This window comes from Pyrgilauda ruficollis, unplaced genomic scaffold, assembly GCF_017590135.1.
Source record: "Pyrgilauda ruficollis isolate IOZ18807 unplaced genomic scaffold, ASM1759013v1 scaffold109, whole genome shotgun sequence".
In the NCBI taxonomy this organism is placed as follows: domain Eukaryota; kingdom Metazoa; phylum Chordata; class Aves; order Passeriformes; family Passeridae; genus Pyrgilauda; species Pyrgilauda ruficollis.
The window spans coordinates 33,688-61,580 of record NW_024509099.1 but is presented as its reverse complement, the minus strand read 5'-3'; positions in this window follow the sequence as shown (position 1 = coordinate 61,580).

The window sequence follows — 27,893 nt, the reverse complement described above, 5'->3', positions numbered from 1 at the left end:
GTCAGAATTTTTGTTTTTATTTCTTTAAAGGAAACAAAAACTAATGGGTTTAGTTCAGACTCACATCTAACATATTTTTTTTCTAAGCTTGATAAAGATTTGTAGAGAAAGAGAAAGCTAAGGCAGGAACAAATTAAACAACTGATCAGTTTTCAATAGCATAAACCAGAAATATTGTCCTCTTAAGAAGATGGTATTGGAGAATAATTGACTCCTAAGTTAAACCATGGGACTCTAAAATGTTTGCTCTACTTATTATCAAAGTTATTGCCATGAAGTTGTAGAAGTTAAGTCTCAGGACCTAAGCTATAGCAAGTGAATAATAGCATCATTTTATCTATTTTGATTAGTCGCATCTGGAGTACTGTCTCCAGCTTCTCAGTCCAAGAGAGACATGAAAGTCCTGGAGTGAGTCCAGTGGAGGGCTACAAAGATGATTAAGGGCCTGGAGCATCTCTCTTACAAGGAAAGGTTGAGAGTCAGGCCTGTTTAGCCTTGAGAAGAGACAACTGAGAGGGGACCTTGTCAATGTCTATCAGTATCTGAAGGGAGAGTGTTTAGAGGATGAATTCAGGCACTTCTTGGTGGTACCAAGCAATAGAAAAAAAGTCAATGGACAGAAAGAGATACACAGAAAGTTTCACCTGAACATCAGGAAGAACTTCTTTATTCCATGGATGACCATGCACTGGAAGAGACAGCTCAGAGATGTAGATTGTCCCATCACTGGAGATGTTAAAGTGCCATCTGAAATCAATCCTCTGCAAGGTGCTCTATGATGATCCTGCTTGAGAAGGGTGCTTGGACCAGATAACTCCACTGGTGATTCCTTTCAACCTTAGCCATTCTGTGAATCTCTGGTCTTGATAAGGCTGTGAAAGATGGGACCTTACTTTCATCAGATGTAAACTGGTTGGAAGAAGTGACAAATATCCCACTTTGTTTTCCACAGGTATTTTTTTAAATTATGAATATGTATGAAATTTAAGACTCCTCTTATCTTGGTGTTTTTTATCCTTCTCTGACTTTGAGAAGATGCATCTACATTGCCTTTCACAGGATTGTAAAGCCTGAAATAAGTGAGAAGTTGAAGTAATGTATTAATCAGTCTGTGATGACAACGTCTTTTAATTGTCTTTGTATATTGTCACTGTATTGTCTTGATAGTAATTTTATTCTGGATGATAGTGCTTAGAAATGGCTGGCTTTCCCTCTCTGCACCCAATAAATCAGTAAGTTTATGTAAATTATACTTTAGGATGATAAATTCATGCAAATTTGAGTTTAGGTTGAGGTATTTTTTTAGGTAGGAATGGTTTGGGTTTGGGAGATCAGATTTGTGTATGCGTGTGTGTTTTGGTTTTGAGTATTGGCCAAAAAAATACCATTTTTTTTTCTCTTTCTATGTCAACTTTGACAGCCAAAAGAAACATCCATTGCTTAATATTTTCTTCTTCTTTTTCTTTGTATAAGGTTTGACCCTCTAGAGAGCACCACAGAAATTATTTTGTTCAACATGTCCTTAATATATCAAAGTGGTAGACTAATATTTTAAAATAAAAGTAGAAAAAACTCATACTAACTCAAAAGGATCTTTTTTTTTCACCTCAAGGTAGATTCTTTTTTCTTTTATCCATGGTGACAATTCATGTTTTCTTAATGATCTCCTTAGACTTAGCCATTAAATACTTACTGACAAAGCAATTTGGCAACTCAAGATTTCTAGGAAGATTTTAATATACTCTAAGGATTTTCTTTATTCTGTCTACATCTGAAAAGACTCTCTTTTGCTATTGTAAGATACATACTGGATATGGTTAATAAAATCACCATTAATGTTGACAAGAATGTGTATCAAAGGACATTTACATGTCACTATGCAGTAGACTTTAAATTTATGTCAAAATTTAGTCTATGCTGTGTTGTGAGTTATGACTTTCTTAGAGATGGGCAGGAAGCCCAGGTGTAACATCCCTTCTAGAAATGCAGAGGACAATACCCTTGTGGTTTAAACAGAGAAGTCTCACTTTGCACTAAAATCAGATAATTTCACCTGTCACTTCTGATCTGAGAGAGATGTAACCTCCATACTGGAGACATCAGCAGTTTAACAGTCTTCTTGGCTGCACTGGTGTAAAAACTTTGGTTGAAATCTTTCTGATTACTTTCTAGAAAATTCTAAATTAAATTCATTTACAGAAACTAAATAACATCTCCAATAACCCAGTTTCTTTTGTTCTGTTCTCACTGAATTTTGCATACTAAATATTAGGTGAACTTTGTGCAGATAAGGAAGAAAAGTAACTTGCATTTTAAAATCAAAATTTTAATTTTCTTTTTTGCTGCTTTTCTTTTTTTTCCCCTCAAAAGATTATTGGCTTCATTAATTGTCTATGGTTCTGTCTTTTTCATTAGACATATAATCCTGTTCCCTTAAAATTAGCATAAAACAAATCACAAAGTATTAGTACTTAGTGCCAAGATCCTGTTTGGTTATTTATGGTATCCTGAGGACTTTATTGGATACTTTACTTCTATTAATATGTATTCTCCAACTTGGTGGAAAAGAGTATGTTTCCTAGAGTTTTATAGAAAACTGACAGTGTTTTCATTTTTTTATGGAAATGTCTGCTTTTTAAGCAAGTGTATTACAGGGAGAGCTACATGAACATTTAAAGAGCAATAGGGATAGGTTCTGCCAAAAGAGGCTGAGGAAGGAGATTTATGATGGAAACACACATTTTATTAAACAAAGGAAAAAACCTTTTTTGGTCATGTCACACCTTATTGTAGTGTTCTCAAAGCTGCACTAGTCTCCATGCTTCAAACAGAGAAACCACATTTTTCATGGTTTCAGTCCCAACATTTTTGCCATAGTTTTGTGGGGGTAGTGATATATTGGCTTCCTGTAGCAGAATACCTACTGCATTCTCAAGTCCAAAGCTGCTATATTGCTGGTTTAGATGTATTATGTTAAGCACTATAGTAGTAGTGGGTAGTCATGATAGGAAAAGCACCATGAAAACAATGGAAGTTATGATTCGGACCTGAAAAGAAAATATTTTGCTAAAGAGCATTATTAAATGGCGTATTTATTTGTTTATCAATTCCAGTGAACTATCTTGCCATAGTAAATTTATTTTTCTTGTTAAAACTAATGGGATAGTATGTGCCCAGTTGAATGGATTCATGACTTTAAAAATATGGTAATGTAATGTAAAATTTTCTAATTTACCAATCACTTATTACATGTATTTACAATTACAGAGTAAATTCTATGAAATATACTAAAACTGAGTGATAATATTTCTTATTTTATAGGACACTTTGCCTTTAGTGACATTAGATTAATAAGTTACAAGAAAACTACAGATATCTTTAAAAAGTCACACTCCTATTCTGAACACATATAACTCTACTCTCCAGAGTTATAATTCATTTTTATTACACTGGAGCTAAATGGTTCATCTGTTCTAAATCTTCAGTAAATGTATATAGCTTTTCTACAGAATGCAGCCAAAGGGGAAATAAATCAGTGTCAGAAATCCCCAATGTTTAATTTTTTACTAATCTCATGGTATATCTCTTCTGGATGGGGGAAAAAGAAAAAAGAAAAAAGAATAATTCTTTCAGATTTTACCTTTTAGGTTGTAAAATAAAAGCTACCTTGTCCAAAGTTCAAATTATATCTGATAACTTTGAGCAAAAGCTAAATGCTGTCAAATAGAGAAGAAAACAATATTCCTGTCTTCCCGCAGGAAGTAATAAAAATGACTTGCTGACTAGAGGCCATTTCTGTACCTAAAGTTGAACACGTCAAATGGTAAATCAGATGTATGACATGATTGCACACCTATCTCCCTGCTTACAGACATATAAGTACATTAAATGTGTATTTACACTGCTGAAATATTCATGTGTCTAGTGAAATTTACATTTCTGATATCCAAAAAACCCCTCTGCTTTTATGTCTGTTTGCTTTCTTGTTTTTGATGGATGCTTAGTACTGTCAGAGATCTGTGGGCTCTTTCAAAGTGTACCCACTGGAGAGCCAGATTCCTGTCTGACTTTACAAGAAGCATTTGGTGCAATGACTTATGACGATCACGTGCACTTTTAGCCACAAAGTCACTGCAACAGGGCAAAGCTATCAATCACTTGTGGTACAATGGAGCACGACAGATCTCCCAGAGAACAACTTATAATTCAGCAGGGCACTTGTCTTGGAGTGGGTTTCCTTCTAAGGATGTGACTTGTTATTTGGAAGCAACAAAAAATCAGGGCATAAGGTCAAGCAATTTCAATTAATTAAGAATATTTTTTATTTTTTATTATTAGAAAGTAACCATGTTCTTTTAATTGTATGTATATGTTTGAGTTAGAATTTACCTAGACAGAGGATTGTATAATCACAGTACCTTATTTGCTGTCATTAAGGTCTCCAAAACAAGTATTTAGTAAGAATTTTCTCTCTGGGAAGATTATTTTAAATCTCCTTTCCTCAGTGATATTCGTACTTCATCTAGTACACCTAAGTCCTTATTAAATGCTTATTGTTTAATTCATTGATTCTTACATTAATATTTATTTGAATTAGGTGTGATAGTTAAAATGTTATAGAAACATTTTGGAGCTCCTTGTTTAACAAGCAGTAACATGTTGTCAGCAGTTGTCTTTTTCTATGTGTGTGTGTGGTTGTTGGTTTGGGTTTTTAAAGGGTTGTTCGTTTGTTTTTTAAGGAAGCTTTTAATTAAATAAGCAAAGTAAAGAGGTATAAGAAATTAATATTAAATGCAATTTTTGAAATTATCTCAATGGAACACTTAATGAGTTTATTTTTGCTTTTGGTAGATAATGGTATGTAAAGCAAGAAATGAGAAAAATACTGTACAACTCGACAGATCAATATGTGCTGTTCATAAAGCCTCAGGAAATAGAAATCAAATATTACCTTTTGCATATTAATATGGACAGTTATTAATGTACCTATTCATTTGAAAAATCGCTCGTATTATATCTTATTAGGTTAATCAATAAAAATAGAGCACATATGGAACGCTTTTGTGCTTGATTCTTATTAGAACTTTTTTGTTACTGAAGAGTAATTTTTCCAGAGTTTTCACTGACTTTCATGGAAGTCTAGATCTACATAACAGATTTTTATTGTGTGAGCAGGCTTGTTCATTCCTCATACGAGTAGGTGATTGGATCAGGTATGAAGCTGAGCAGGAATGCAGAGAGAGGAATATCCAGTAAAGGACATGGGGTAGAACATGACTTTACCCAGGATGTCAACTGCTCAGGAAGTCAGCAGTTGAAGGCTAAGAAAGACATTAATTTACTATAACCTCAACTAGCATGCCGCTGGATTAACTATTAAAACTGAAGGTCATGAATAGAAAAACTTCTCAAAATATGAAATTTGTGCAAAAACAATCTTCAAGAATTTAATGGTGGTTTGGAAGAGAGTTCTTGATGAAGGTTTATAAGAGAAGGCAGGTTTGGTCTCCTGTTAATTGACATACTTTGCAAAGAATAACATTTAGCAAAAAACCCCAATACTGTTACGGAATTTTATATTTAAGGCATTGTGACAAATTCTAAAACTCCTTCAATCTTGAAAAGATGCAAATTTTGATGTAGCAGTATAATAGTTTACATTTTGCTTAGAAAGATTTTGTAACAGTATTTTTTTTTCTATTTCTAGTCTTTTAGTCTTTCTTCCTAAGAAATCCTGATGAGAATTCAGAGCAACATGTCGCCCTATAGCCACACCCACTCTCCTCATTTTACTGAAGACAAATAGAAGAGCTTAGAAAAGAATTGACTTTGACAGCTCAGCTGTCTGTTTACCTAGGGGATGAGTTTATTTCTTGTTTCATGTCGGAATGTGAAAAAACATTTTTGCCACCTCAGTATGCTTCTCAATGCCCTGATGTGGCTCTGATTATTATACTACTGCATCCCACTCTTCCTTTGCAAAGTACTCTGAAGGCACACTTTGTTCTTGCACACAGTAGGCATCCAGGGAAGAATCACTAACATTTCAGTTAAGAAGTCAGCAGAATTTCATCCTAATCCCTTGAAGTCACTCTTAACTCAAGGCTGGGTAAGGTAAAATGTTTATGAAAGACAGATTAAAAAAATAATTAAAGGGAATAAAGTTATTAATTTACTTTCATTAATTTAAAATCATAAATGTATATTTTCTGTTATCTGCCTGATATCCTGACCCCCAACATTCTTAAGTTTAGTAATTTTGAATGCAAATCTACCTCAGGAAGCAGCTATTAGAGGAAAATGTTTTACAGTGGAGCAGAGAGCTTTACAGATAATTTCTTTTTGATGTCCTCCCTTTCTGAAGTATTTTTTTCCTTTTTTTTTAAATACATAGGTGATATCAAAAACAGCTAACATAATTAAAATAAGAGTTATTTACCTTTGAAAATGTGTCGTTTTTGAACCACATATTGATATTTGTCCAGATAGTAACACATTTCACAAAAGCAGCACATGAACTGTAGTAAATTGTTGTGTAAAAATGTTCCCTTTTGCTGTACATCAGCCTGGGGTATATTGGTGTCCTTGATTAAAAAAAAAAAAACATCTAAATGAACAAAATGTGCAGTTATTGCTGTCATTTTACCAATGTGGTTGTAAATGACAACAGGGAGGTGAGCAAGGGGGCTTGGGGTGACACTTGCCCTCTTCAGCTGCTGACTTTCACACCATTCAAAGACCTGTTTGCCACTGCAAAAGGGTAGAGCAAAGCTTCACTGGAGAAAAGAGATGCTCCTGTTCCCATTCTTTTATTTTCTTCCAGAATGTTCTGGCAAGCAAGAGCTCTGTTAAGGGCCATTTTCAAACAGTACTAGACATGGGTTTGCTCACTGAAAAAAGAAATTGGACAAACACAGGCTTCAGCAACACAGAAAGAAAGGCAAACCTGTAGCAAAGAAAGAAGTGAGGCTCCAAAATGGGAGGTGGTAAGGTACAATTCCTCACTTTGGGGTTGCCTGTTCAAGCCCCTATTAAGAAAGGGTAATTTCAGTGCTCTGCATGTTTTGTATTTCATGCTGCACAACAGCACTCAGATTTATTTAATATTTGTGGAATGAATGGGCAGAATTTGCTAAAATAGAGATGATGTTCTAGCTTGAGATGCATTTGAGATGTTAATTTCTCTATATACAAATATGACACCTCTTAACATTTAGAAAAAATCCCCCAAACAACGCCCAAAAAAGTCCTATAAATTCCACGGGATACAAATCCTTCACAAGCAGGTTACATGTACAGCTGCTATTGTAGTTATGCCTGAATCTGTTGTTAAGAAACAGTGAATCCAAACAGTGACTTCTATGTAGGTAAATGCAAAGAAACTGCTTTTAGAATGTGTTCAGTACCTCTGTATTTACATTAACCAATTTTCTATATGGTCCATTACTTATGCTGACCTTAAATATGCAGATGCAATATTTGTCCTTTTTCACTGTTTGAAAACTCACATTGTCAAAGCCTTTATTCCTTTAGGAAATTTTGTCCCATAATATATTTGGCTGCATTCAGGGAGAAAAATTAAAGGTGGACTGTACCAAATCTTGCTTCTAGTTGATTCACTTTCACTTTATTGCCTTTCCAAGGAATTATTTGTCTTTGTTTTTTGGGGTATTTTTTCTCTTTCTTTTTCCAAATGTGGATGCACAAATATGAATGGGGTTCTGTTCTCTCAGTAACCTACAGATAAAAAAATAAAACTATGGAGAAAGATGAACAATCGGAAGATAACATGTGACACAATAATTTAATTTCTTCAGTGAGTTCTAGTAGGCAGAAACTATGGTGTGACAACCAGTTTGTAGCCTGCAATTTAAAAAAAAAATCTGCCAAAAGTAGGAAGGAAAATGGAACAAATATTATCAAGATTTAAAGTATTTATCAAACCAGCCTTCCCATGTGTAGAAAGAGTTTATTTCTTTCATGTAGTCATCCTTAAGTTGTGAGTTGTGTGCCCTACTATGCTGTTTTTAATGAGAAGTTACAGAAAATTTGGGTGAAAGACGGATTTGGTGTACTAATCAGCTTAATATATTTCATAGAGCAGTAAGATAGTTTTATTGGCAGCAAACAATCTGAAAATAAAAAAAAACCCTGTCCTTATTTAAATAATTAAAGCAGATGGTTTTTATCTTCAGTGTAGTCTGTAATGCAAGATGACACAGGCAGCATATTCTTTCTGAAGAATGTACCTTTTCCTTATGATTACCAGCTTTTGATATATTTCTAGGACTTTAATAAACTGAAGTTATTGAGAGAAACAAATTCAGAATTGTTATGGTAATAGTCTAAGATTATTTCATTCATATTGGTTATGATTATCTCAATATGAGTGGAATCTCATAAAATTACATGAGAATTCACTTTTGTTAAATTTAGCTGTCTTATTAAAAAAAAAAAAAAAGGTGGAGGAACTGAATTTTCTTGTCCTTAGAGGAATAATGTTTTGTGAGTGAAAATATAGGTATTCTACTTCAGTATTTTTCTTCTACCATTTTCTCCCCCCACCACTCCAATTTGGTCTCTGTTACAGGACATGAGAAAGGTGTTTCTTTATTAATTTATTCATTTTGTAACTATTACCTGTAAATGCCTCAAAATTCTAAATCACCCACAAGAATACTTCTTATAAAGAAGGGTGCTAATAAAAACATTCAAAAAAATTAGAGAATGTGAAGGAGACATTTAATTTCTATAGGCAGTTTTTTTCTATGCTATAGTTCAACAAGTTTTTTATTATTTTGCTGGTTTTCATTTTATCTTTGGGAAAAACAATCAACATCTGTCCCACTTTTTCTGTATTCACAGTACAAGGTCAAAGCTTTCCAGAAAGTAAAAATGATGGTATTTGTAGAGTATTTTCTGAAAATTAAGTCTCCTTAGACATGAAATAAAAAATGAAATAATAAATGTGTTTAGTTCAGGCTTCTAAAGCAGAAATGAGGAAGGTGGAGTAAAAACCCTTCCAAATGGATTTTATTAAGAAAATGTTCCACAAAATGTAAGTGGTCTTACAGGGATGGGGTGAACAGCTGGAGATATTATATCACACAAGGTCAGGTATGGCGTTGATTCTGAAAGCTGGATCTGTTTATCCAATAACTAGATTCTCTTCAAGCTAAGTTACAACTTCAGCCTTAGTCCAGCTTGAAAGCAGCCTATACTTCTGTTCCTGGTCTCCAGCAGAGCTGTGATGGCACAGTCCTCAATAATCTTTCAAAATGTTTTTTCCCTTCCCTCCAAGACCAGACTAGTGCCACAGTGTGGGGTAGCATAGTGTAAGCACCTGTCATTTCATGTTTTTTGTGCTTAAAAGAGACTGGCAAAGTTTTCATAAGACCTGCAGGTATTTTTGCCGCAGTATCTCTGACCAAGCACTCTGACAGTGCAGGGTTTCACCAGATCCATTTGAAGTGTGTCACTGCTGCTTCTGATGGGCAGCAAAGGTCCCTGAGACCTCAGCACAACCCTGCAGAGCGCCTGCCTACCTTCCGTGGTACCTCTGAGGCTGTCACCTATCAGCCCTCCGCCCACTGAGTTTAGAAGCTGTGCTCTTTTTTTTAGCTTAGGTAGGGACAAGTGCATCTGAAAACATCTTGTTGCCAAGTTTAAACGAAGGTCGGCACACTCCTTTTCTAGGTCATTAATAGATGGGGCCTTAGAAACACTTTGTGCTGCCTCACAAAGGCAGGATGTCTGCAGGGAGACTGAGAGGAAATTCATGTGGCGGCTTGCAGAGAAGACTCTGCAGGAAAGAGGCAATTCTTATATCTATTTTCTAACATAGAAGCTAAGGAAGCAAATGCTCTAAGCTTATGTGCTATTCCCTGTTAAGGGAAGGTTCAGAGCATGATGATAAAATGCTCTTGAGAAGTTTTCTTGGGAGTTCATGCTGCAGGTTCAAACAGAGAATTTATCCCCACTTTTATGGTGTGGGTTCATACTGCTCCACTTTCATGTAAATGAGCAAGGGTGAATAATCTGAAAAATTAGTAATGTAAGAGCACAAAAGAAAGATGAGAAGAATTTATTTGTGTGCCATCTAATTCATTAGGTTGTGCCGATGAGATTCTAATGATATAACAAGTCTTTCCCTTAGAGGTCATTCTCAGTGAACTTAGAATTCTCATTTGGACACCCTTCAGACAGAAAGAATACAAAAAGAGAACGAAAAGTCTCATTTATTGTTTGTACTTATGCTAATGTGTTTGTGTACAGCAGTGACCTTTCCTCAGATCGCTACTGCACTTTTTCCTTAATATGGCATTTAATTATGTCATAGCATGCTCTTGTAATTTTCTAACTTTATTTTACCCTTCCACTGCAAACTGCATTTGGGTATGGTCAAGAAATAGGGGTAAACTGAAGATATAACAATTAAATAGTGGATTGAGAGACAAAGAAGAAATGAAGATATTTAAGAGGGAAAACTTTCACCACTAATGTCTTGAATCCCACTCTTTCAGTTCTCGTAGTGTCTCTTCCTTTAAAGCTTCACCTAGAAGTCTTGTAGTGATATCTAGTGGATGTCTTTAAATTGAAATTGTATTTAGTTTTGAAAAGAACTTTGTTCATTAGGTAAGGATAAAATCAGCATCTGTTAATTCTTTTGCTGATGCAGTTAAGTGCCATAAAGACATTCTGTTTCAATGAACTAGGTATTTAAGATAATATATTTACAGGCCAGATTCTTTTTAAACTAACTCATTGTGAACTTGAGTATATTCAGGTGCTTGTACTGTGTTTACCACCAGAATATGGGCCCAGATCCACAATAAAATACTCTTTATTTATATAGCTGCAAAATGATAATGGCTGTTATAACCAGTTGGTTGTCTAAGGCAAGCCCTGCCCGGTATCTTTTCAGCTTCACTGAGATATTTTTATCTGACACGAACCCCTTCCTGAGGGCTTCTAAGTAATTTTCTTTCACAACAATGATAGTAGGAGTTTCAACAATTTAGCCAATATCTCTGTGACTCTTAACACCCACCAAGGGCACAGATGGGCTGCATTCAAAGGCTGCCTGTCCAGAATAGATTCAGATTCATAGCTTCTCACCGGGCAGAAGATGGTTTTGCTTGGTGATTGGGAGAGTGGAGAACAATGTTCTTTTTTTTTTTTTTTTCAGTGACCACTTAAAGAACTTAATCATCCCCACTCTTTCAGATCAGACAGAAAATACCTGGTTTTTGTTCAGCTTTCCAGAGCTCTTTAGAAGGTAAATGAAGAATATGACATTCATGATTTCAAAATAGATATTGATGTGATTTAGGCTAATGATGTCTGTGATCATAGTGCCCAGGTAGAATTTTAGCTGTCAAAACATAACTGTTCCTTTCCCCAGTGCTTCCAGTTGTATCTAGGCATCTTTTCAACAAATTCCTTAAATGAATATTATGAATTTGCTTTTCGATGACATTTACCTGTCTAGTGCATGGGCTTGGGGCCTTTATTTAAGATGACCAGTAATTGCTTCCAGAAAAAAATTAGTTAATTTGATTATTTTATCATGAATTCTTCTATGTCTTGGTTTGGTTTGCCTAGAACTGCAGCACCCCCTCTGCATTGGCAATAAACATTGAAATGCTTGGTAGAAGTCTGGAATAAAACAGGAACAGTAAATTTTACCTTTTGGTTTACAGAAGAAATCATCATGCTTGTGTCCAACCATTCCTTAGGGAAACTGAGCAAAATCTTTAAATTGAGTCTAGTCCTGAATTTGAGTTTTCTCAGGAGACACTAATATGATTTGTAGTCTGTCTTTAATAGTAAAATGCATTTTAGATTGTCAGAATAATTTAGCAGTATAAGGTGGATTTTTCTCCCTTAATCTTAAAGCAAAACAAATCAAAATTAAAACAAAACACAGCAATATATGCTTGTCTCTCTCCCTTTCTCCCTTGTCCCACCTGGAGACCCACAAATGTCAGTAGCGAGTTTCTCTGCAACAGGTGTTAGTGACACCAGTTATGCCAGTCATTGAATGGAATTCTAAATAAAAAAATGTGGGTAAATCCTTAAATTTCCTTTTAATATCTGTAGCATCCTGTAAATATCTATTCTAAATGACAATATTGGATAGTCCTTTAAATTTATACATCGGAAAGATTACCTTAATTATTAGGATATATGTTTAAATATAAAGGGAAACAATTCTAAACAGACTTAGGCAATGGCATATTGAGCTAGTTTTCATCACACCTTGATTTCTTTTGTGATTAACAATACAAGCCTGTCCATGAAAAAAAAAGGTCTTTATTTCTGCTCTTAGTATTTTAAATTAGCAAAAACTTGCAAAAATATGCAGTCACTTTGTTGCCAACGTGCTTCAGATTTATAGTCTGCCATTTTCCATGATTTTTCATATACCTCTCACTTTCTTCCTTTCTTCTCCTCATTATTCCAAGGGAGTGGGAGAAGAGACTTGTGACTGGCTACTTGATCTGATCAGTAGACGTCAATCTGAGAAATCTAGATATTTCATCATTCTAAAGAACAAGAGATATGCAATTTCTTCCATCCAGATCGGTATCTTGCATAACATGTTTCAGTTCCCAAGGGTTAATAAGGTACTTCTGGTATCTCAGAATCTCTACAATACTATTTTGATTTTGGAAAAATCTAAGAATCTACTGCAGTCAGCACTCACTTTATAGTCCAGTATTTCAGTCTGTATTCTGTCTGTTCTCGTGTATCATTTTCAGTGACTATAATAACAAAGCTGGAGGAGAAAGCACTATAAGCTTAGTCTAATATTCACTGAAGCTAATCAGAAGATTCTTACTGACCTCAAAGTGCAGCACTAGGCAAAACCAACTGTCCTCCACTGCAGTGTTGGCATTCCTTTAAACAAGGTCTTGTGTAAACCAATAAATAAAGCACTGGTAATAATACCTACTCCGGTCTTGTACATTCATAATAGGCATAATTTAAAAATTCATTTTTTATGATCGACCCAGAACAGTTTGACCTGTACATTTATGTGGTCTAATTGCACTTACTGTAATCTGAAAAACACAATTGTTGTTGTTCAGCATCATTCCCATGGCTGCAGTCCTGTCTCTCTTTCCTATAATTGAAGTATCTGAAAGCCCACTACAGATCTATGACATTCTAACTTCAATTTAGTGGCTTAAAAATCCATTACGACTGTAAGAGTGTGTACCAGTTTTCAAATAGCTGAGAATTACTAGAACTGGTAGGGATGATAATTTATTTTTTCTTCTTTTTGATGTGAATTTACTGATAAGTGAATGAATACTGATAGTTAAATACATGTGTAAGACTTGAAAGAATTCGCTTTGCTTGTTTAAATAACTGCATCCATGAAAATGTACTTGTTTTATGCACTGAGTGACACTGCAAAGCCAAAATGTCTTCTCATTATTTTTAGCAAAAGGACTATGCTGGCAGTTAATTTTGTGTAAATTCTTCCATTTTGTCCATTTTTGCTGCAAAAGACTGATTTCTCAAGTGAGAATATTTATCCATAAACTGTCATTAAAGGTATGAGCTATTGGGTTACATGATACTACTGCACAAGGCACAGTACACAATATAGACAAACCTCACATGAGCATAGACACATGGCAGGAGAGGACAATGTTTCCACGAGCACCAAACCACAGGAGAGAGAGAGCACCACTGCCTCCTTACACTGGCAAAGCCACCATCACAAGAGGACATTTAACCTGGCAGCAGCAGGCAGCACAAACTCTTCTGGAGCAGAAGAAGAAATGATGGAGCTCTGCTTCCTTGTGACATATAGAAGTATCAGAACAGAGTGAAAAATTAAGACTTTAGATGTTTTAATTTCCTGATATACATATAATTTAACAGATCTGTGAGCTACGGTGTGCAGCTGTGAATAAAGGAATCCTTTGAGTTGAAAATTGCATTTGGAAGGATTTTCCTCATGGGGAATTCTAGCTGCTGTTTTCCAAAGGCCATACATACTTTTGGAGTTCCCTGTTTTTTCTCCTACTTATTGACTTCATGTTTACTATTAGTTTTTGCCTCTCAAGTCTTGTGTCTTAGAGACCAAATACAGAGGCAAGGACTTACTACACCCAGGATTATTAAAATAGAGGAAAGGGAAAAGATATTGCTTTTCCATTTGTTTTATTTTGTTGGTTTTTTTTTTTAATGAAACTTCGCTTATTGTGATACCAGATTTTCTAGATGATGAGCTATATTTAAGCAAATAGTATAAAGAGTATAAAGTAAGAAGGAAAAATTATCTTATTTTCTTATTCTACAGTTCGACTACTGGCTGCTCCTTGGTCAAACTTTATTGTTATTGTCCCAGCAGTGACTGGGAGAGGTATTACTGTGAATGACTTTGATTTATTTCCTTCAAGAGGGCTAGTGTCTTCTAACTCCGTTGACCTCTTGTGCAAAAGAACATTTAGACCTAGTACTGCTTTCAAGAGGAGAAACAGCAACAAAATATCAATTGTAAGAAGTTAATGCAGGATCTTTTTGAAAGGCATGAGAGCTCTCACCATGCTGCTGTATATGGTTGTCTTTAAGCTGTTAATGAAGAATGATTTTTTTACTCAGGACAAAAAACTGACCAAACAAAAAACCTACTTTATTTATTATGCTTCACTTATTCATACTTACAGAACAGAGTTATAACTGTACTTTTTTCTGATTATTTACAGATCTCATTCTGTACTACTTTGTTTTTCATGTTCTAGAAGCTTTCTTTTTGCCAACTATAGACAGCTCATAAGCACTTGATGAAATATAGCTTGTGTGGGCAGGATAAAAATATTTGGTGTATATATGAATGTGTAATCACGCACGGAGCACCATATACCAGGCACACAGTACTGTGAGGTGTGTTTAGGTTTTTGATTGCCACCTACCACAACAATTTATACTACAACTTAGTTTATACAGAACTATAAATTGATGAAGCATGACTGTGCGCTGCAAACTAACTTTTCAATCCTGAGATAAACTCCACGGAGGTGAAAACCAGTAACATTGTCTTTTAATACTGGAACCCAAGTGATTCTGTGATGCTGTGCACTCAGGTAATTTTGTTCTTGGTTGGTTTTGGGGTTTTTTTTGCAGTCATCCAATAATATTTTGCACAAATTTCTTAAAAGAATTAATGAACATCAGCTAATTTCCATTTGTGCTGGTTTCAGCTGCAATAATTTCCGTCTTAGTAGTTGGTACAGTGAGATGCTTGGGATTGAGTACGGAATTAATGTTTCAGTTTTTGCTAAGTAGTGTTTGCTTTAAATCAAGGACTTTCATTATCCCATGCTCTGCCAGTGAGCAGATGCACAAGAAGCTGAGAGGGAACATGGCCAGGGCAGCTGACCCATACTGGCCAAAGAGATATTCCATACCATAGAATATCCTGTTCAGTCTATAGACTAGGGGAAATGAGCTCTCAGGGGCGGAGGGTGGAGAGCAGTTCTATCATTTACCACTTGTTTCTCTTGGGTTTTATTCCTCTCTCCCCTTATCATTACTGTTATTATTAATATATTATTATTATTATTATTATTATTATTATTGTCATATTTTGTTTAAATTCTTAAAATATTTTTATTTTAACGTTTTGCTCTTCTTTCTGATTCCCCTTCCCAGTATGGGCAGGGAAAAGGGTAAGTGAGAAGCCATGTGTTACTTAGTTGCCATTTGGGTTTAAACACAGAAACTTTCTAGAACAAATGTTACATTTTTCATACATATTTAATTATTATTTCTTTCTACAGAAGAATGCAAGAGATTTAAAAAAAAACATATATGACTTTCTCAAACTTTCAATGAAATTATCTTACACAGTAGAGGTGAAGACAACTTGTTGCAGCTTAGATAATTAAAAATTTTAACATGTACTTTGTCAAAGCATGTAGTGGTTGAAGGAAAAAGGATGAGTAGTACATAATGTAAGCAATATTTTCTTTTTGTTACTTAGAAATGCCTTGATGACTTTAAGGCATTTTTTGCCTTACCTGGGAGTTCCAGCCTCTGTAATGGTTAACTTGATTTGCTCAGAAATAATATAATCACTTCAGATTTTAGGAAGTTCTAAGTGTTTAAAAAGAATAAACAACAATTTCTCACTAATCAAGAGCCCTTTTGACTACTTTTGGATAATTTTTACTATGACTTTATCAGGCTTAATAAGCTTGGAACTTGTCAGTTCAAGAAAAACAAAAGGACTCAGATTTTGGGAGTGGGAACCAAATGATCCACAGAGGAGCAAAGCTCTTATTTAGAAGACTATTATAATTATCAGCATGCACATCAATTCATTCTACCAAAGCAACAATAATTACACAAAAAATTACTGATTAACTATTTTTAACTATGTTTTGGGGGTTTTTTGTTTAAAGACTTGAAAACTGCCCATAAAAATCCCTTCCTCATCAACTGATACAATAAAAGCTATTATTGCCATCTGCAAACTTCTACTTCTGAAGTAACCAGGATGATTACTCCAGACATCTGCATTAGTTTGGTTTCTTTCTTTTAGAAGACAACAAACCACAACTCCTAAGCCACACTATGCTTCTATAACAGAAGGTGTCAAAACAATGTCCTTACATTCACAGCTCTGTTTGACACGGGAGGGAGAAGAAAATACATTGGTTTTTTAATTAGACTACCCACTTCTCTCACTGTCACACTGGAATATATTACTTTTCTGTCATTGAAACTATTACTAGAATAGATTATAAAGTAGGAAGCATGTTACACGTAGGTGTCATGCAGGTTTATCTAGCTTGCAACTGATAATTTCCCTTTATCTGCAACATGGCGATGAGTAGTATCTTAAAACTTGTGAAGCTACACTGAACCACTATTTGGCAAGACTGTTTTTAGTCAAGCGAAAATGTTTTTTTGAGCAATCATTTCTCAATTAGTATTCTTTTTGTCAAGTAATAGCAAAAAAGTCTGTGGGAGGTTGTTTCAAATTCTAGTTCAACTATAATTGTAAAATTTTGAATGGTTAAAATTATTTTTAAAAATCTGTACATCTCTAATAATCTAATTAGAATTAATTATTTTTCTCTCATATTTTTTCCTATTCTCAAAATGCTTTTGAATTTCATATAGGTCTGAATGGTCAGATACATTTAAAAGGTAAATTAAGACAAACAAGATTTCGCTTCTGCCTTTGCATATATTTGTAAAATATGTGGATTACTCTTACTCTGTTTATATTGGCTGTTTTATATTCTACATTAAGTTTTGGTAAGGCTACAGAAAACAAAGTTTGCAAAAGTTATGCAGAATTTTGTGGAAATATTTGACTTCAGGACTGAGCAAGGGTTTTTAGAACTCTTTGCATTATGTGAGATGCCATTTAGGTCAGTAACTGAATCCTTTCATGTGACTAAAAATTATTTGAACAACTGAAAGGATTGCTCTAATCAGATGTTACCTAATGCACATAATTCCTGTGATAACTCAGTGTTAAGAGAAATCGTTTGTCAAGCCATTCATATTCACTAGGTCTGATTACTAAAAGTAAGAATATACTAGAATATACTGGATTTGCATTAATGTATGCCCAGTGTCTGAAGGGAAGTCAGGCTCTATTATGCCACATTAATGTGGGTGATTCACAGTAGCTTTCATGAAGCTTTCATTGAAATCAAATATTAAGTAGTTATCTGGAAAGAAATAAGACTTCAGAAGGGTAATATCTGTTTAATTTAAAGAAATGTCTTATTTATTCAAACTGCAAAATCTATACAGCTATATTACCGAAATTCTAGATCCATTACAGAAATTAGAGAGATTCCAGTATTCTAGGGTAGCACTGTGACAACATTTTTAAAAAAGAGTTGGGCTGACATTTTGTTGTAATTAAGGACACCTGAACACTAATGTCTATTTAAAAAACTCCCAATTAGAAATCTTTCAACTGATAAAGCTGGTGTTTATATGAATTATACATTTCCCTTTTTTGCTAACACTATATTTATTTTATCCATTCTTTTTGTCTGTATCCTTTTGTATTTTAATTTTTATGTTTGTACTTGGGTTTTTTCTTCTCTAAGAAATCCCAGGATTTAAATATTTATCTTGTCTTAAATTTGGATGAAATAAATAAACGTTGAAACTCTTTGCTGAAAAAAGATCACAGAGTCACAGAATAGGTTGAGTTGGAAGGTACCAAGGATCATGGATTCCAACTCCTGACCCTGCACAGGACACCCCAAGAGTCACACCATGTGCCTCAGAGCATTGTCCAAATACTTCTTGAACTCTGTCAAATACCCAGTAGTGACACTCAGCTATCACCTGACTTTTCCAAATTGCATCACTTTAATTCTCAGATGTTCTTGTCTTCCACAGCAGGTGATGCAGTTCCTTTCTTCTTTGCTGTATGAAGTCATATCCTTCCTGTGATGCACTTTTGTGTCTTCTTTCACCTAAAGTGTGATGATGGCATAAGAGGAAGCAAATGATCTGAAATTATATCACATTTAAGTTTTCAGGTGTTTCTTTCCAATCGAAATACAAAATATTTCAACACTAGTTGTTGGGTTCATTTTGGTTCATTTTTTCCTAGTGGAAAAAGAGAGCATTTCTCCTAATAGCCATTCAAGACATTATTCTTCCTCTCCCTCCACTTTTCTTACAAGAGAAAAAGAAGTGTAATATTAGATATAATGTCTGAAAATTTTTGATTGGTGAGTGTGATATGCCAAAATATAAAATATTTGTTCTCACCACACAGATAAATAGTTATGGATTGGAAGAATTCTGCAATACTTACTTATGTGAAAAATTATATTGGTTTTTAGTCATTAATAAATGGACTTTATGAATAGAAAAAAATTCTGAAAGACTGATTTTTTTTCTTATATGACAGGTAGTCCTGAAAAGATATTTCTAGTCAAAAAATTTAAGCCGGTGGAGTGTATCACAAACAGTGCAACCATTTTAGCAGTGTCAAACACTTGAAGAGGGAAGAAAGATATACTTTTCATTAAGACAAAGTGACTCTGTTGCTCTCGTTGCACAGTCTAAATTTTCTCAAAATGGCAGAGAGACAAAATTAAATATTTTTCATTTGATATCTGGCTAGACTTGAGACTCTTTGTGGAGAATGTTTTTAGTTCCATTTAAACCAGGTGTTAGAAACCTCTACAGATGTATCTGAAACCTATAGAAAATTATAGAGATATATACAGGTATATTGTTTAAAAGAATTATAAATAAGCAAAATATTATTAGAATAATATTTTACTATGTATCTTTTAAGTTAGTTGGAAACCTATGTGAAAAGACATATATGATGAGATTCCAACATCTCTTTAAATGTTTGATTTCAGCCATTGATTGAATGCAACAGTGGACCTGATGGATATAGCTTTTCCACTCTTGCTAAAACTGCTCTTCAGTAGAACTCAAAAATTAATGAAAGTTATAAGGTTTTTAGTGTAGCTCCATCTCCTTTGTGTAAGAGGTAAAGTTCACTTTACAACATATGTGGTGCTTTACAATATTCAGTTCTTTCTCTTAATCTTACTGTTTTCCAGAAGTCCCATGCCTTTATAATCCCATAAAGACAAGTAGAATTTTTGTGTTTTGTGCTCTCAGCAGACCTGAAGAATTTCATGGAATCACAGAGTATGCTGGGTTGGAAGGGTCCTGTCAGGATTATGGACTCCAACTCCTGGCACTGTGCAGGACACACCCAGAATCAAACCATGTCCCTGAGAGCATTGTCCAAACACTTCTTTAACTGTGTCAGGCTTGGTGCTGTGACCACTTCCCTGGAGAGCCTGTTCCAGTGCCCAACCATGCTCTGGGTAAGTTTCTATTTCTTACCTTCCATCTATTTCCATACAGAGCATGGAAAAAATGGAATAGATTTTATTTTTTTAAACATAAAATTAATCAGAAGGAAGCCCTTACATGCCATTCAACATCTTTCTAGTTCTTCTAACATTCATTTAACCTGTGATCTGCATAACATTACTGCCTGTTTTCCTGAAAAACTGTAAATGGCGAAGGATTCCATTAAGTCACCATGTGGGAGGATAGATTGTAGAAGAATAAGAGATAGTGTTAAAGGCAATCTCACCCCTGAGGAGCTGCAGCTGTACTAATTACCAAGGACTAGGAACAGTCCTGCCCTTAATAGGCCACAGGTGTAGCCAATGAGGCTGAGTGTTATAAAAGGGTGGGCTAGCTAAGTGAGAAAGGATTGGAGTCAGCTGGCTGTGCTGGAAGGTGTCAGCTGGCTGTGAGGAGCTGCCCGTGAGAAATCCCAAACAAGGTATGAAAGTTTTACAGTAGGACAACAATGACATCACCAGGTTAGAATCATCAGACATATTCAAATTTCCCATTGTCTTGTGTGGCAGAAGCCTAGGATTGGAGTTGTGGCATCCTAACATGTTCAGATGCCTTGGATAAGAGGATGTATGTCTTACTGTGCAGATATGGAACCAAAACTTCCTAGCTGAGGAGGCTAGGATGCTTTACCAGCAAAGGTAAGAATTGTGAAGATGTTACATAATGCCACTTAGACAGTGGTTTAAAGAAATTAATCAGGATGTTGTTATTGACAAAAAATAATTTTGTTAACTTTCCTATAAGTTTATATTTGTAACCTTATATTTACAACCTTATAAAAATACCTATTTACCTTAATTAACAAGTTTAATTTTTTGTAATTGATGAGAAAAATTCTTTGAATGAACATCTTGTAAGATAGCACACCAGTGAATCTGGAAAACAGATTTATTGGCAAATTGGTTATACTATGTTTATGATGAGACAAGTTTTGTAGCTAGAGGCAGGATTGCCATTGCAGTCATCCATCTTTGACAGCCAAGGAAAGGTTTTCCAATATTCATAACTTCTTTGCTCTTTTTCTCTCTGTATTTTTTTTCAATTATTATTAGTTAGAGGTAGAGCGAAACTAAGGAAAGGAGAAAATGTACTATGCTGCAGTAAACGACTTTCAGTATAGTATTCAAACAGCCAAATACAAAACATAAATGTGTATACACATCCTTTAAGATACAGTGCAACGGTTAAGCAGTGGCTATACAGGTTTTAATTACCTTAATACTACAGATCTTTAAAAATTCCTCAGACACAATAAAACTGTTATTGAAGGATTAATATTTACAATAAAAATTAAAGAAATTCTTGAGTATTATGAGGGACTATTAAATTAAAAAAATTGAGAATGCACCCATGAATTTATTCTGATTGTTAATATGGAAAAAAAAGTTGTAGAAGAATAATTCAGAAGTGATGAGACTAGAAGAATTTCAGACACGTGTGTTAAATGTAGTTGTGCCATTGGGTCCAGAATTTTGTTCTAGAAACATTTTGGAAAGTAATCCAGTAAAATGATTTTTTATGAAGTGACAATATTTGGGTGACCTTTTTACATATTCTGATCATACCTGCCTCTATATCCTTATCTTTGATGGTGTTTGCACCTTTAGGCTAAATGGAGATGTGCTTTTAACAGACTATCTGTAAAGTGTATTAGTAAAGATCCTTATGAAGTCTTCCTGTGAATAACAGCAGTAGCCACAGTGCAGCTTTCTGCAAGAAACCTACTATCTCTGGTTTATCATTGCCTTTCATTCGGGTTATGTACTCTGGCTTTACTTTTGCTAACAGCAGATGTGACAGTCAAGGATCAGAACTCTTTTATCCTAGACTCTACTGGGTAAAGAGCTTCCTTTGTGGTCTATCACACAGTCATAAAACTATGTTATATTTATGATGAGAAGAATGATAGAAAATGTTTGTATTTCTTTCCAGTTACGCTAATAAAGCAAACAAGCTTGATTTATAGAAAATAATGGGTCTTGTAAAGCAGAAGAGTCAAAACATTTCCTTGCAGCTCTATGGGCACCACTCAGACTGGTGTCATATCTCATGTTTTCTTTCTCAGTTTAAATTTCCAACTGCTAGGAAGGATTTTTATCCTGGAGCAAGGCTTGAATATAAAACATTCTCATTCAAAAAGCAATTTATATGGGGTCATAATCTTTCCCAGGCTTAGCCTATATTTCTGGTATGTGTCCTGTAGAGATTCACTTGAGCTGAGCATGAACCCTAAATCAAAGGTACTTGAAGAGTGATAACAAAAAGCACAGCCCCAGAGATGCACTGCTTGTTGCAGGCTTCTCTCTCAGGAGGACCACTGCAGCTTCCATTATGAACCCAATGTAGATTGCAAACACTGTGCATCAAAGTGCAAACAAACTCAACAAAAACCTCTAAGAAACTGTTTCCGCTACCACCAATTTTTAGGTTTTTGTGCCTTGGATGTCTTAATCATTGAAAAAAAGAATTTGTTTAACACATTCTGCTAGAAGTACAATTGAGGACTTAGGACAATGGCTTTCCTAGAAACCTGCTGTAGGTTTCTTTTTTACTTTCATTAACTTTCATTTTACTTTCATTTACTTTGGGCAAATTGTTTCTGTCTGACTTCGGGGTGAAAGTCTGTGCTGCGGACTAGGTTTCCCTCTTTTTTAGTACAAGAATGTTGAGATGACAAATGACACAATAACAAAAATGAGAGCACTGCTTGTACACTTAATTTACATTTGTGTGCTTTCCAGAATTTAGAACACTGCACTTTTGAATATGGATTTGGGGAGCCCCATAGCACATGATTCTTCTTTCAATACTTCTGGTCTCAAGTAGAATAGATTTTCAAAAACAATGGGAGAAATACAAGAAGAGAAAGCAGGTCTGCCTTTCTCTCTCAAAAGTAATTGAGATTAAGTCACTTGTGAGTTTCTGCTTCCGCATTTTTTCAACTTTCAGCTTGTTCATAGGAAATAATATCTTGAATTATTTTTAGTGTATAATTTTGCAAATGAGAGGCAATTCGAAGTTTGTCCAAGATAATGAGGAATGTCTATATAACACCAATACAGATTTGGTCTCCAGAATATTAATTTTTAATGCTTCAACATTAAAACCAGGTTTGTGGGGTTTTTTTTGTTTTCCTTGCTACCTTTAATTATTTTGTTTGGAAATTGAAAATAATTTCACAGAAGGAAATTTACTATACAATAGAGTAACTTATGACATTTAACTTCAGTTTTTCTTTATCTAGGAAGGGGATCCATAAATAATAAAGGAATTAATGCATTTCCACACATCCTCCCCTCCCCCTTCTCTCCACAGTTTAATAATCCAAAGGTTAGCTGCCTAAATATTTAATCACCTATAGCTTCTACAGAATAAATAGAAACATGTTCTTATAAAGAAAGGAACACTGTCTACCTTAGGCATATGTCCAAGAATGATGCAACTCTCTCTGTTTGGTATGGAAAACCTAGGATGTCTTTTTGGACAGGACAGTGCATGACAGCCTAAATGAATTGTGCCCTGGATGTATAATGGTGAAATTGCATTTTGACTTAAACCAGACTGCTGTGGAGAGACAGCTTGTGTTCCCTCTCATAATATACTCCTCTGAGACCTGGTGAAACATGAAACTGTGTGTTCAACCAAAATGTTTGGAGTACGATCTTCACTGGGTTATTAAAGCCTGGCTTTTCTCAGCTGTCCCTTTCATAGAAAGATTCATAACACTAATAAACAAAAAAGCATATCTCAGTTCTGTAGAAAATTTACTAGATGCTATGCAAATCTCTAAGCAGTAGAGGATGATGACTCAATTACCAGGTTTTGGAAGTGTACTTTGCTGAAAAAGCAGCACTACATGTTTCTCTCTACTTGAATTTCTTTAATGCATTGCTTAGAGAAAGGGTAAAATACAGGACTTTGAACAGCTATTTTCTGGAAGATTATTTTTAGGTGCTTTTTTAAAACATGTACTTTTAGCAAGTACATCTTCTGCCATATCATAAAAAATAGATGTATTGTAGGCTAGAGAGTCTAATTTTTACCAAAGCCTGAAAACAAAATATGGCTATGTTCTAACACTATCACACTGATCTCCTAATCTCATCTTGGAAAATCTAGGCAATATCTAGATCTTGCATGGAAAAAAAAAACCCATCAAGTTTAGGACATAATGTAATTTGAAGTTAGAAAATCTTAAAAACAGGCAATCATACTAAGAAACCTATAGCTCAGTTTGGGACACAACTACAAGAGGAAATAAACCTTGGGGATTCAGAGCTATTTTTCACTAATTCCCTGTGTGGACAAGTGTTCAGAAGTGAAAGTTAACTCTTACACTCAGCTGTCTCAGGGGAAGCCCAGTGCAGCCAGGAGATACATGCTGGACCTGCAGGAAGATAGCAAATTCTCATGGGGATATATTGTTCCATGTGAATGCGTCTACAAACAACCCATTCATAGAAACTGTGAAGATAAATTACCAGAGCAGGTGTTTGCTATCTCTGTAGTTGACCATATTCTGTATTTTTACTGGTTTTGAACAAAAAAGTGACATGACACTGATGTGAATTCTTGAAATCTAGTTCCTTGAACAAGAAAAGGCACCAAAAGTTGTCCAAGATAAGGCTTCCAGAATGCTGCAATGGGAAAATGTCTGCATTTTGGCTTCAGATTTCTGGAAATAGTTCACAAATTTAAGGGTTTTTTCATACTTTTTAAGAAGTACTTTTTTCTCAGGCAGACACTGAATCTGAAATACTGTTGAATGATTTGAATTATGTGGAGATGAAAAAAGTTATTCTTACAGTGGGAAGTGTGTCTCAGCTCCAATGAAAAATGATACCATTGTCGTTAATGAAGACATGAAGATATATAAGGAGGTAGACAACAGTTTATCAGATCTAGTACTGTATCTTTTTACTTTAGAAGTATATAGCTTATAATTGTGCCATCATGTTCTCCTGTTGATTCAGGCTTAATTGCAGGACCTGTGTCATTAATGTAACATGGTAGCAGCTCTCTAAGGAACTAATTGTAAGAGCAAATCCAGGTGCTAAAGGAGATTCCTAATGACTTAGTATGGTTTTATTGGAGTTTCAAGCAAAGAATAAAGCTCCCAAACTATTTGTTAATGTGATTGATAGACTTGACTAAAATTGACTCAAAATCTAATGTAAAGCTGGTGGGAGCATTTTATAAAGAAAGCAGTTTATGCAGTTTCACAAATCTTTTACAGTTAAGTAACTGTGTGTACTACAAGAAAATCAGATCCCACTTGCATTTGGGTTTTTAAATGAGTATTAAGTTGCGTGCACTATAAATTCTTCCATCCAGGAAATAAATGTGAGCTACTGAATTTTTGGGCTCATTAGTGCTAAGCAACTAATTTTAAATTTATAATATCACTGCTAAGTCAGGAATTATGATAAACTCCATGGTGTTTTATGGGAAAAGCTGCTAAATTTAAAGTATGATGAGAACACATATTTGTGGGCTATTAATAGTTTCACAAAACAAGGACAATAGTTTAACATTAGTTGAATGGTGGAAGAACTTGGGCAACTACAAGGGAAAAGTGGAAAGATAAAAGGTAAAAGAGGAAAGGGCCAAGACATGCAGAAAGGGAAAACAGAAAATGGAAGTGGAAAGAAGGGGAGAGGAGAATGCGATCTCAGAAAAATTCATGTTCTCCAATGCTATATAGCCCAGTAGTGGTATTTTGTATTTTGATCACGGTTAGCTCAGTATACTTAGATTAATTAGAAAGTGAACTCACAAGAAAACTTCAAATTATGTTGTCACTTTTGAAATCAACAAATGTCTGGTTTAAGAGAGCTGTTGAAGAAGTCATGCACTAAAATGTCCAGAAACAATAGAAATTATTATAAGTTCAGCAAGGTTCAATGGAAAAAACATAAAACATATCAAATATATAAAATATGTCCATAAACTTATATAAAACATATTCAGTATAAAACACATGGTAACTGTTGAGTCAGAAGTTAGGGCTCCATGGAAAGAAACTTCACAGTGCTATTTCTTTAAAAAGAAGCTGTTCATGCTGGAGCACAGCCAGTAAAATATAACTATTCATGTATTTAAATTCACAGTGTCCACTGGTTCAATTTAAGAAATGAGATTTTGTTTCTTTAAATACATTAATAATCTATACAGTATAAAAAAAAGTGTTTCTGGAAATTGTCTGTGATCAGTTTGTATTAATGAAGAATTTTACTGAATCTGTAAATAATATGATATTGAGTAAATTCAGCTATCAGCATTTTAACAATCAAATCTTAGTTGAAAAGAGTCTAGCTAAGGACTTAGATTATCAAATCTTTATGCTAGAATTGCAGAAAGCACTATTTGGTAGTGTCAAAAAATACACAAGTAGCAGACATTCCTTTTCTAAGCAATCAGTCATGTGTACTGTAGGGTACAAATATGCTTAAAATTGACAGAAGTTATGACCAGAGGCCCAGAAAAAGAGACCATACTGCAGTCCTGAAGAAGTGGAGAGAGGTGAATAAAAATTAACACCAGAAGAAGAAAAAATAATAAAAAAAGACAGAGCATCAAGAAAGAGTAAATGAGAAAAATTACTTTGCTCATTCTTTATTACAAAACAAATCCTTATAAGTCTAATTTTAAAATAAATTGTCTCAAATTTTGTCACTCAAGGATTGCATCAGTAGAAACTGGAAGTTTTACCTAGAGAAAAGAAGGGCAACGGATAATCAAAGATCTGGAATAGCAGAAGCAGCAATCTTCAAAAAAACTGTAAGGGCAGTATTATGCACTGAAGCATCCATTGGGATTTTAGTTTTTAAATAAAATATTTCTATTTTACACAATGTTCACTTTGAAAATTGCAACACAAAACTTTCTGAAGAATACTTGCTTTGACTCTGTTAGGGAAAAATGGTATTTTTTTCATCTTTCTTGCTTCAGTAAAACTTTTACTGGTGACCTAAGTTTTCCCCCTCAGTTTTTAACATATGTTTCAGTGTTCTTTTTTAAAGTGTTCATTTTGCTTTCCATTATCCTTTTTCTTCTTGTTCTTTGTGCAGATTTCATTTTATTAATATTTGACTGTTCACAGTGTTCCGGTTCCCCCTCATCCTCTGTTATTTTCTTTGGTCATTACAAGTGTCTAAAGAAAAGTTCAGCTGTACAGACACTACTAGTGCCAGAAATGTGTATAGGGCAGGAACTAGACAGAGCTTTTGCTTTCTCTTGATCTCTTGTGCACAGAGAAATGTTCTTACTGTTTTACTAGACCTAGAAACTTTCCCTATTTTGTAAGTACATTTTACTTTTCTGAAGTCTAAAGACTTAAATTGTGTGCTTGAACAGCTGTGCTGAATTTCAGGCTGAGGAAATAATGTAAGTATGACCAGAAACGTAGTCCAGTGAAAAATCATTCCTAGTCCTACAGGAAACGGTACTGAATTATATCCAGATTAGTTCCCCGAAATGTTGTGGTCAGGCTTTCCCCTGCTTGACCCAACTAAAAATGTTAATTTATGGTGTTACTATGTTGACTTCACCACTGCTGGACACTTCGTCTGTTTTTAGCTTTGTCATATATGCCCTGACCTAACACAGGGATTTCAAATTTAATGAGCACCACTGCTGGACACTTTTTTTGTCTGTTTTTAGTTTTGTCATATATGCCCTGACCTAACACAGGGATTTCAAATTTAATGACACAACTTTGTTAGTTTGAAATGTTTCTTTCCCATTGTTTTAAGCTGATAGAAATAATGGATAAATCTAGGGAAGGGGATTTCAGGACCCTGACTCTGTGTCAGTCTACTATAATGCAGTTTCGGGGTCCTTACCTCTTTTCTGATGTAGTAGGAGTTTGTCTTTAAATGGGGACATCTTTCATTACATGTCCTGAAGGTTCCTCAAAGCAATATATGGTCAAAAATTCATAAAGAATGTAAGCTTCATGCCCATCCTAAAAGGGTAAGGATCCT